This window comes from Cervus canadensis, chromosome 4, assembly GCF_019320065.1.
Source record: "Cervus canadensis isolate Bull #8, Minnesota chromosome 4, ASM1932006v1, whole genome shotgun sequence".
NCBI classification, from domain to species: domain Eukaryota; kingdom Metazoa; phylum Chordata; class Mammalia; order Artiodactyla; family Cervidae; genus Cervus; species Cervus canadensis.
In genome coordinates this window covers 99793722-99801547 of record NC_057389.1, presented here as the reverse complement: position 1 = coordinate 99801547, position 7826 = coordinate 99793722, and the positions used below count along the sequence as shown (strand labels likewise).

At 36.9% G+C, this 7826-nt stretch overlaps 1 pseudogene; it reads left to right on the top strand.

The window, feature by feature from the left end:
- Window positions 1-4621: 4621 nt before the first annotated feature.
- LOC122439337 lies at window positions 4622-7025 on the top strand (annotated as a pseudogene).
- The last annotated feature ends 801 nt before the right edge of the window (window positions 7026-7826 follow it).

Genomic DNA, 7826 nt, shown 5'->3' with positions numbered 1-7826 from the left:
TAATTCATGTATGTGTGTGTGTGTGTGTGTCCTGACATATGGTCTATTCTCCACTATTTCCCAGCACAAAATTTTCTAAAACTTAAGTCATACAGTGCCTATAAGATGTTAATCTCAGGTTAAATAGTATTAAAATATCTATATTTTAAAAAATAGTTGACAGATATTTTATATGAGGGCATAAATGACAGCTCTTAATTTGCAATAAAGGAAGACATTCCTAAATTTTTGAAAAAAATGTTTTAAGGAGCCAAAAAATGTGGTGCCCACGATTACATAATATGAATATGTTTTAGGGGGAAATCTGTGAAAATATATACATTTTGAGTGGTTTAGTCAATCAGTTCAGTTGCTAGTCATGTCTGACTCTTTGTGACCCACCCCATGGACTGCCACACACCAGGTTTCCCTGTCCATCACCAACTCCCAGAGATTGCTTTACTGAGTGCTTAGTTCTATTATTTAATCATATCATGTCTTCCCATGTTATATTTTATATATTTGGAAAATTTTTCTGTATCCTTAATAGTGATGACAGTCCTTTATATGTATTGTGTTCTTATTTCACATCTGTTTTTCCTTAATGGTAGTTTTTTTGCCTTTATGTTTAGATTTGTTTTTAAAAATAGAAGTTATTTTCTCTCCTCTTGTGGAAGGCATTTTTTTTTTTTCATTCAGTTAACTACTGCTTCTTTTTCATAAGCATTTTGGAGTCTTTTTATTGTTTTTTTTTTATTGTTATATTGATAGAAAGTAAAACTTTAGATGTTGTCTCTTTTTTTCCTTTTCAAGTATTGTGTCTTTACATTTTTCATTAACAGTCCTTTGCCATTTTGAACAATAATTAGAGACCCAAAATAATACAATTAAAATTTTATTTTACATGTCTTATTTCATATCAGTCTTATTAAATATCATTTAATACAATTGATTGAAACCACTAGTCTTCACATCGAAGAAGGCAATGGCAACCCACTCCAGTACTCTTGCCTGGAAAATCCCATGGACGGAGGAACCTGGTAGGCTGCAAGCTACGGGGTCAGGAAGAGTCAGACATGACTGAGTGACTTCATCTTCACTGTTCACTTTCATGCATTGGAGAAGGAAATGGCAACCCACTCCAGTGTTCTTGCCTGGAGAATCCCAGGGACGGCGGAGCCTGGTGGGCTGCTGTCTATGGGGTCACACAGGGTCGGACACGACTGAAGCGACTTAGCAGCAGCAGCAGCAGCAGCAGTCTTCACATGGTTTTATTTTTCTTTGCATCATTTTTATTTTATAAATTGTCATTTCCTCAATATTTTTCTATATAAATGCACACACTTTTAAAACACAAAGCTGAATAAAATATGAGGCCTCTGTTCATTTGAATATTAAATCATAATATAAAAAGTTTATTGCAATTGGGCCTGGTGCACTGGGAAGACCCAGAGGAATTGGGTGGAGAGGGAGGTGGGAGGGGGGATCGGGATGGGGAATACGTGCAAATCTATGGCTGATTCATATCAATGTATGACAAAACCCACTGAAATGTTGTGAAGTAATTAGCCTCCAACTAATAATAAAAAAAAAAAAAATTTTATTGCAATCATATAAATGCATAAATGTGATATACTGTCCTCAGAGATAAATCATATGTTAAAAGCATATATTATCTTGGCCTCTGTAGGATTTTATGGAATATGGCATGGAGAAGCCTCTGCCTGTTGGACTAGCAACAGAATCAGGTCTAGACTGTGCCCATAGCTATTGTAACTAGTACTGCTATGAACATTGCAATACACTGTCTTTTTCAATTATGGTTTTCTCAGGGCATATGCCCGGTAGTGGAATTGCTGGGTCACCTGGTAATTTTATTCTTAGTTTTTAAGCAATCTCCATACTGTTTGCCACCACAATGTTATAAAGCAATTATACTCCAATTAAAATAACTTTAAAAAATAAAAATAAACAAAAATTAGAAAAACGTCCCATACTGCCATGCATTTCAGATATTTTGACTATGTAGAGAAGAAGACATGCCTTTTACATTGTTTTACACACCTTTTACATTGCATATTGCAGTATATGCAAATATAGACATAAACATATATGTACATACACAGACAGATATACTAACTTACTTACAAGGGACTGAACAAAGAGAACCCTGATATGATTTTGTCTGTATCCTTACTCTGAAGGATGCTCTTTGATAAGTTATTTTGTGTTTTATTTAATCTATTATATTTAATTCTTAGAAAAGATAGTTCAGTTCCCTAGTAGGTCCTCATCTCAGAATATGGAAAAATATTCATTTTGTGTGTCCTCCATACCTGTTTTAGCATTTCCCTGCCTCTGTTCATCCAGCCTTGGCAATTTTGTGGGACCATAATCTTTCAAGTTCATGTGATATATATTTATTCATCTACCATTTCCAGCTAAGTCTCGTGTGGGTGGGGTCAGAATGGCAGTGAGTAAGTATAGCATCGTTACATGTGTCAAGATATTCACAACATAGGAAAATAACAAGGAATTAGAAATATACATTGATGGCTCATATAGTTAAATTAAGTGTATGAAGAAATGTCACTTTTCTTTAGATTTATTAATTTAAAAAATGGTTCATGAGAGAGCTTCCTACAAGCAATGTGAAAGCGTAGATGGAGTTTTTGAAGACAAAGGAGGCGTGAACATTTCCAAGTAAGAAAGTGAATGAGACTCGAAAAAAGGGAAGTATTATAGTGGCTCTGAGCATTAAAGCTTTCACATCTGGTGAAACGGTCAAGTTCAGTGTTTACTAGCTCTATGTGGCCAAGAGCAGGGCAATGTGAATGTGAAGTTTATAGAAAGCACACAGGGTGAGCATCCTTTTAAGCTACAGAATTTTGGCTTCATTCTCCAGTGGCAATTCACTATTCTGAATTATGTATTTATTCATTTTGCTCATTTTTCTACTTCATTCAGTAAATGATCTTTGCATTATAAGGACATCAGTCCCTTTTCTTTTGAATAAATTGATATTTTGCTGCTTTACTGGTTATTCTGGGCATCATGGGGTTTCTTTGGTGGCTTGGTGGTAAAAAATCCTCCTGCGAGGCAGGAGACTCAGGAAACACTGGTTCAATCCCTGGGTGGGGCAGATCCTGGAGAAGGAAATGGCAACCCACTCCAGTATTCTGGAAAAGCCAATGGACAGGGCTATAACAGAAGTTGCAGTACTCCCTGAACTAAAGAAGCTTTCTCCTCATCTCCTTCTCTCAGAGACGACCTGAGTTTATTATGCCATTTTTCTCCCTCATGTCTATTTCTTTCCTACAACTAGGCTTTTTGAACTTTTAAAATATTTCATCAAATAAAGAGAGAAAATAGTCATATTAAAATGGAGATATTTTATTAAATATTAAAAAGCATATTAAAATGTTTCACTGTCCATAGAAATCTTAATAACTGGAATTTGGGTACTACTTCCCCATAATTGAGAGTATAGATAATCTGGTTTTGACAGCTCACCTTGTATTATTTCTGATCTAATTTTGCAGCTGAAGTTGAGAAGATGCTGTGTATGTTTGTGTGTGTGTGTGTGTGTGTGTTGTGAGGTATGAAAGTCTTTATGGCAGGAGGATCTGAACTCATATACACAAATTATTCTCCTTAAAATACAGACACCAGAGAGTAACATGGAAACTTACATTGCCATATGCAAAATAGACAGCCAATGGAATTTGCTATATGACTCAGGGAACTCAAACAAGGCCTCTGTAACAATCTAGAGGGGGAGGATGGGGAGGGAGATGGGAGGAAGGTTCAAGAAGGAGGGGACACATGTATACTTATGGCATCATGTTATTTGGCAGAAAAAAACAAAATTCTGTAAACCAATTACCCTTCAATTAAAATAAATACAAAAACAGAATGATGGCCGTTATAAGGTTAGAGCAAAAATATATTAAATAAAATCAACAAAATTATAAAGTGCAAGAACAACATGTGAATGATGGGCTCCCTGTATTCCTTAGCATCTGTCTTATCTCTCATCACTCTCCCTCTTGATCATTCCCCTTGACACACAAACTTCCACTTGAGCCTTGACTATCAGAAACAATGGCCTTCCTCAGGGTTTTAGCACTGGCCATTCCTCCTGCCAGGCCCACATTTCCTGAGATAACCTTGACACCCCAGATCCTCTTCCTTGATATCTCTGTTCAAATGTTACGTTGTTTGCCAGCCTAGCTGAACACCCAGTAAAAAATAACACCTCTACTACTACCTACTATATACCTTCTCTACTTTTCTTCATTTGACATTTTATTATATTTCTACTTGTTTACTTTCTTTCTCCATCATTGAACTGTAGGGGCTTGTGTCTCCTAGCATACTCTACTTATTCAGGAGATGGTGAGTACTCAATATATAGCCTCAGTGCTTTGTCAGAATCCCTCATTCAAAGTTTACAATACATGACCTCTTGGTGAAAATACAGATGAACAGGAATTTGTAATCAGAGGATGTCCCAAAAGGGAAAAGTTTCACACCAAAACTGTAGGTGTTGATTTCTTGACCACAAAACATAAATTGTACAATTTCATTTATACCAGCAAGGTCTATTTTTGTTAAATCAGTCTTATTATTATTTTTATTTCTAGGTAGTGACCTCCACTACATGGAATCAGGAAATGATACACAGATTTCAGAATTTCTTCTTCTGGGATTCTCAGAGAAACCAGAAATGCAGCCCCTCATATTTGGGCTTTTCCTCTTCATGTACCTGATCACTGTGTTTGGAAACCTGCTCATCTTCCTGGCTGTCAGCTCAGACCCCCAACTCCACACCCCCATGTACTTCTTCCTCTCTAACCTTTCCTTTGTAGACATCTGCTTCACCTCCGTCACCATCCCAAAGATTCTGTGGAACATCCAGAGGCAGAGCAAAGGTATAAGTTATGCAGGCTGTATTAGCCAGATGCACTTTTTCCTACTGTTCGCAGGGCTGGATAACTTTCTCCTGACTGTGATGGCCTATGACCGCTACCTGGCCATATGCCACCCTCTGCACTACACAGTCAAGATGAACCCCCAGCTCTGTGGACTGCTGGTTCTGGTGTCCTGGGCGATGAGTGCTCTGAATTCCCTGTTACAAAGCTTAATGATGCTGCGGTTGTCCTTCTGCACAGGCTTGGAAATCCCTCACTTTTTCTGTGAGCTCAATCAGGTTGTCCGATGTGCCTGTTCTGACACCTTTCTTAATGACATAGTAATATATTTTGCAGCTGCAATCCTGGGTGGTGGTGCATTCACTGGAATCATTTATTCATACTCTAAGATAATCTCCTGCATAAGAAGAATTTCATCAACTCAGGGGAAATATAAAGCATTTTCCACCTGTGCATCTCACCTCTCGGTTGTTGCCTTATTTTATTGTACAGTCCTATCAGTGTACCTTAGCCCTGCTTCTACCCATAGCTCACAGTCAAATATAACAGCTTCAGTGATGTATACAGTGGTCACACCCATGCTGAACCCTTTCATCTACAGTCTGCGGAATAAAGACATAAAAAGGGCTCTGAGAAGATTCATTGGGATGGCGTCTCTAAAAATGCCAACTTACCTCTGGTTGAAAAAGTGTAAATGATTATCAAGCTAAAAATCTGGAGCAAGAAATTACTATTTTTTGACCAGATTGTAGGTGTAGACCATGCTTTTTCTATTATTTCCTGGTATTTCCTTTGCTTTGACTTCAACTTCTATCTACATTTAAGAGATTCAATTTTTTAAGATTTCCACTCTAATGTATAAAATATTTTTCTGCTTTCACACAGTCAGAGAATAATAAATAAATGATCATGATATCTGGCTACTAATCATTTATTAATGATATATACAGATGCAGATTAGTTGACATTAATGGTGGAAGTTAGATTGGGGGAAAAATAGATGAGGACTTTTTTCCAAGTAGAGGAAGTGCCCAGGGGTTTATAAAACTTAGAAATTAAAATCCACCGCAAGTAGAAGAAAAACTAGTTCTTTCTTAATGAGATAAGGAAGCAAAATCTAGCAGACATGCAGGACCATACCTGTGGCGAAGAAGGGTTGCCAACAAACTGAGTGCATAAAAGAGGTAAGAATGGGCTAATGTGAAGTAACTGATAGGACAAGGAGTAGAGTTGTGACGGATGCCTGATCAATAGTGTGTGGTCTCGGTGGGAAAGAAGTGAAAGTGGGAGGTGACTAGTGAATTGTGAATGAAAGGAAGATTTGAAAGCCCTGAATTTTTGCTGGGCAGGTGATTGGATGGCATCACCAACTCAATGGACATACGTTTGAGCAAAATGACCTGCCTTTCAAAATCTTTCCACACACTAGGGTTGTAATGCCTTCTTCCCTTCCTCCCTTTCTTCCTTCCCTCTCTCCTTCCTTTCCTTCCCACCATTCTTCTGCTTTTTTTGTTTGTTTGTTTTTAACCCCGCAATGACTATTTATTGTCTTCTGTATCCTCATACCTTAAACACCATCTTCCGCCATCCTTATCGTAAACTGATACCCTTGACTCCTAACTCACTGAGAAATTGGAAGAACTTCGAAACAATTTTCCAAAGGGATGCACCTCCATAACAATCCACCCACCAGCTCTACCACTAAAATCTCTGCCTTCCTACCTGTCACTGTAAACACTGCTTCTATGAAAGCCAGTATAAATATATATATATACAGTATATATATATATATATATATAATCTCATCAGCTCAAGGGAAGTATAAAGCATTTTCCACCAATGCATCTCTCCTCTCAATTGTCTCCTTATTCTTTAGTACAAACCTAGGAGTGTACCTTAGCTCTGCTGCTAGCTCCAGTTCAAGTAAACTGCCTTGGTGATGCACACTCTGGTCACATCATGCTGAAACCTTTCATCTACAGTCTGAGAAACAAAGACATAAAGGGGGCTCTGAAAAGACTCTTTGTGATGGTAAGTCCAAAAAAGACAGTTACACTGGATTTGGAGAAATGCCCACGACTACTATAGGGCTCAAAGTTTGAGAGTCAATAGTTAATGATTCTTTAATCAGATCGTAGATGTAGAAGTTGCCTTTTTATTTATTTCCTGGAATTTTTATATTTTTCAGCTGCTCTGTAGAATGTAATTACCTCATTATTAGTGAAAATATCTGAAGGCTTTCTCTTCTTTTTCTTTCCTCCTGTGTCCCTTCTTTCTTCTCAAACTTTGATATGAAAAGTTGGAAATTCTCATGTTTCTCATGGAACTGCCTTAATTTATTAAGAATCATTTCTTCTTAAATGACAAATATCACCCCATGTAATATGTCTTCAGTTTTACTAAAAGACTAGTCATGAGTTACCACTCTATTGGGAGGAAAAAAAAAAAAAACTAAGCTTGGAAACTTGATTGTGTTTATAACATTACAGAGAGGAAAAACTTGAGACTACAGTTTTTTTATTTCTATGTCCATTGTCCCTTTTTACATCACTTCCTGAATTGGTGTTCCTGATAATGAGGACTTTAACATACTAGTGTCTTTTTTTATATATGTAATAGACCATTTAGTTTTATTCTGTAAATAGGATTCTATTCTCTTAACAGGCTCTATGTCCACATTGGATACCATAGTTACTGGAAAAACTGATTATCAAATACATGTCTGACAGTTTCAGTCTATACATAAATAGATCGACTTAATATGACCTTCAAGTCAGAGAAAACATGGAATATAATGAAACAAACTTTAAATTATACTTTGTAACATTATGCATGTCATTTCTTTTCAAACTATACATCTACTGAATAAATTAAGGAAAACCTCCTTACTCATAGGTAGCTGCTGATGCTGCC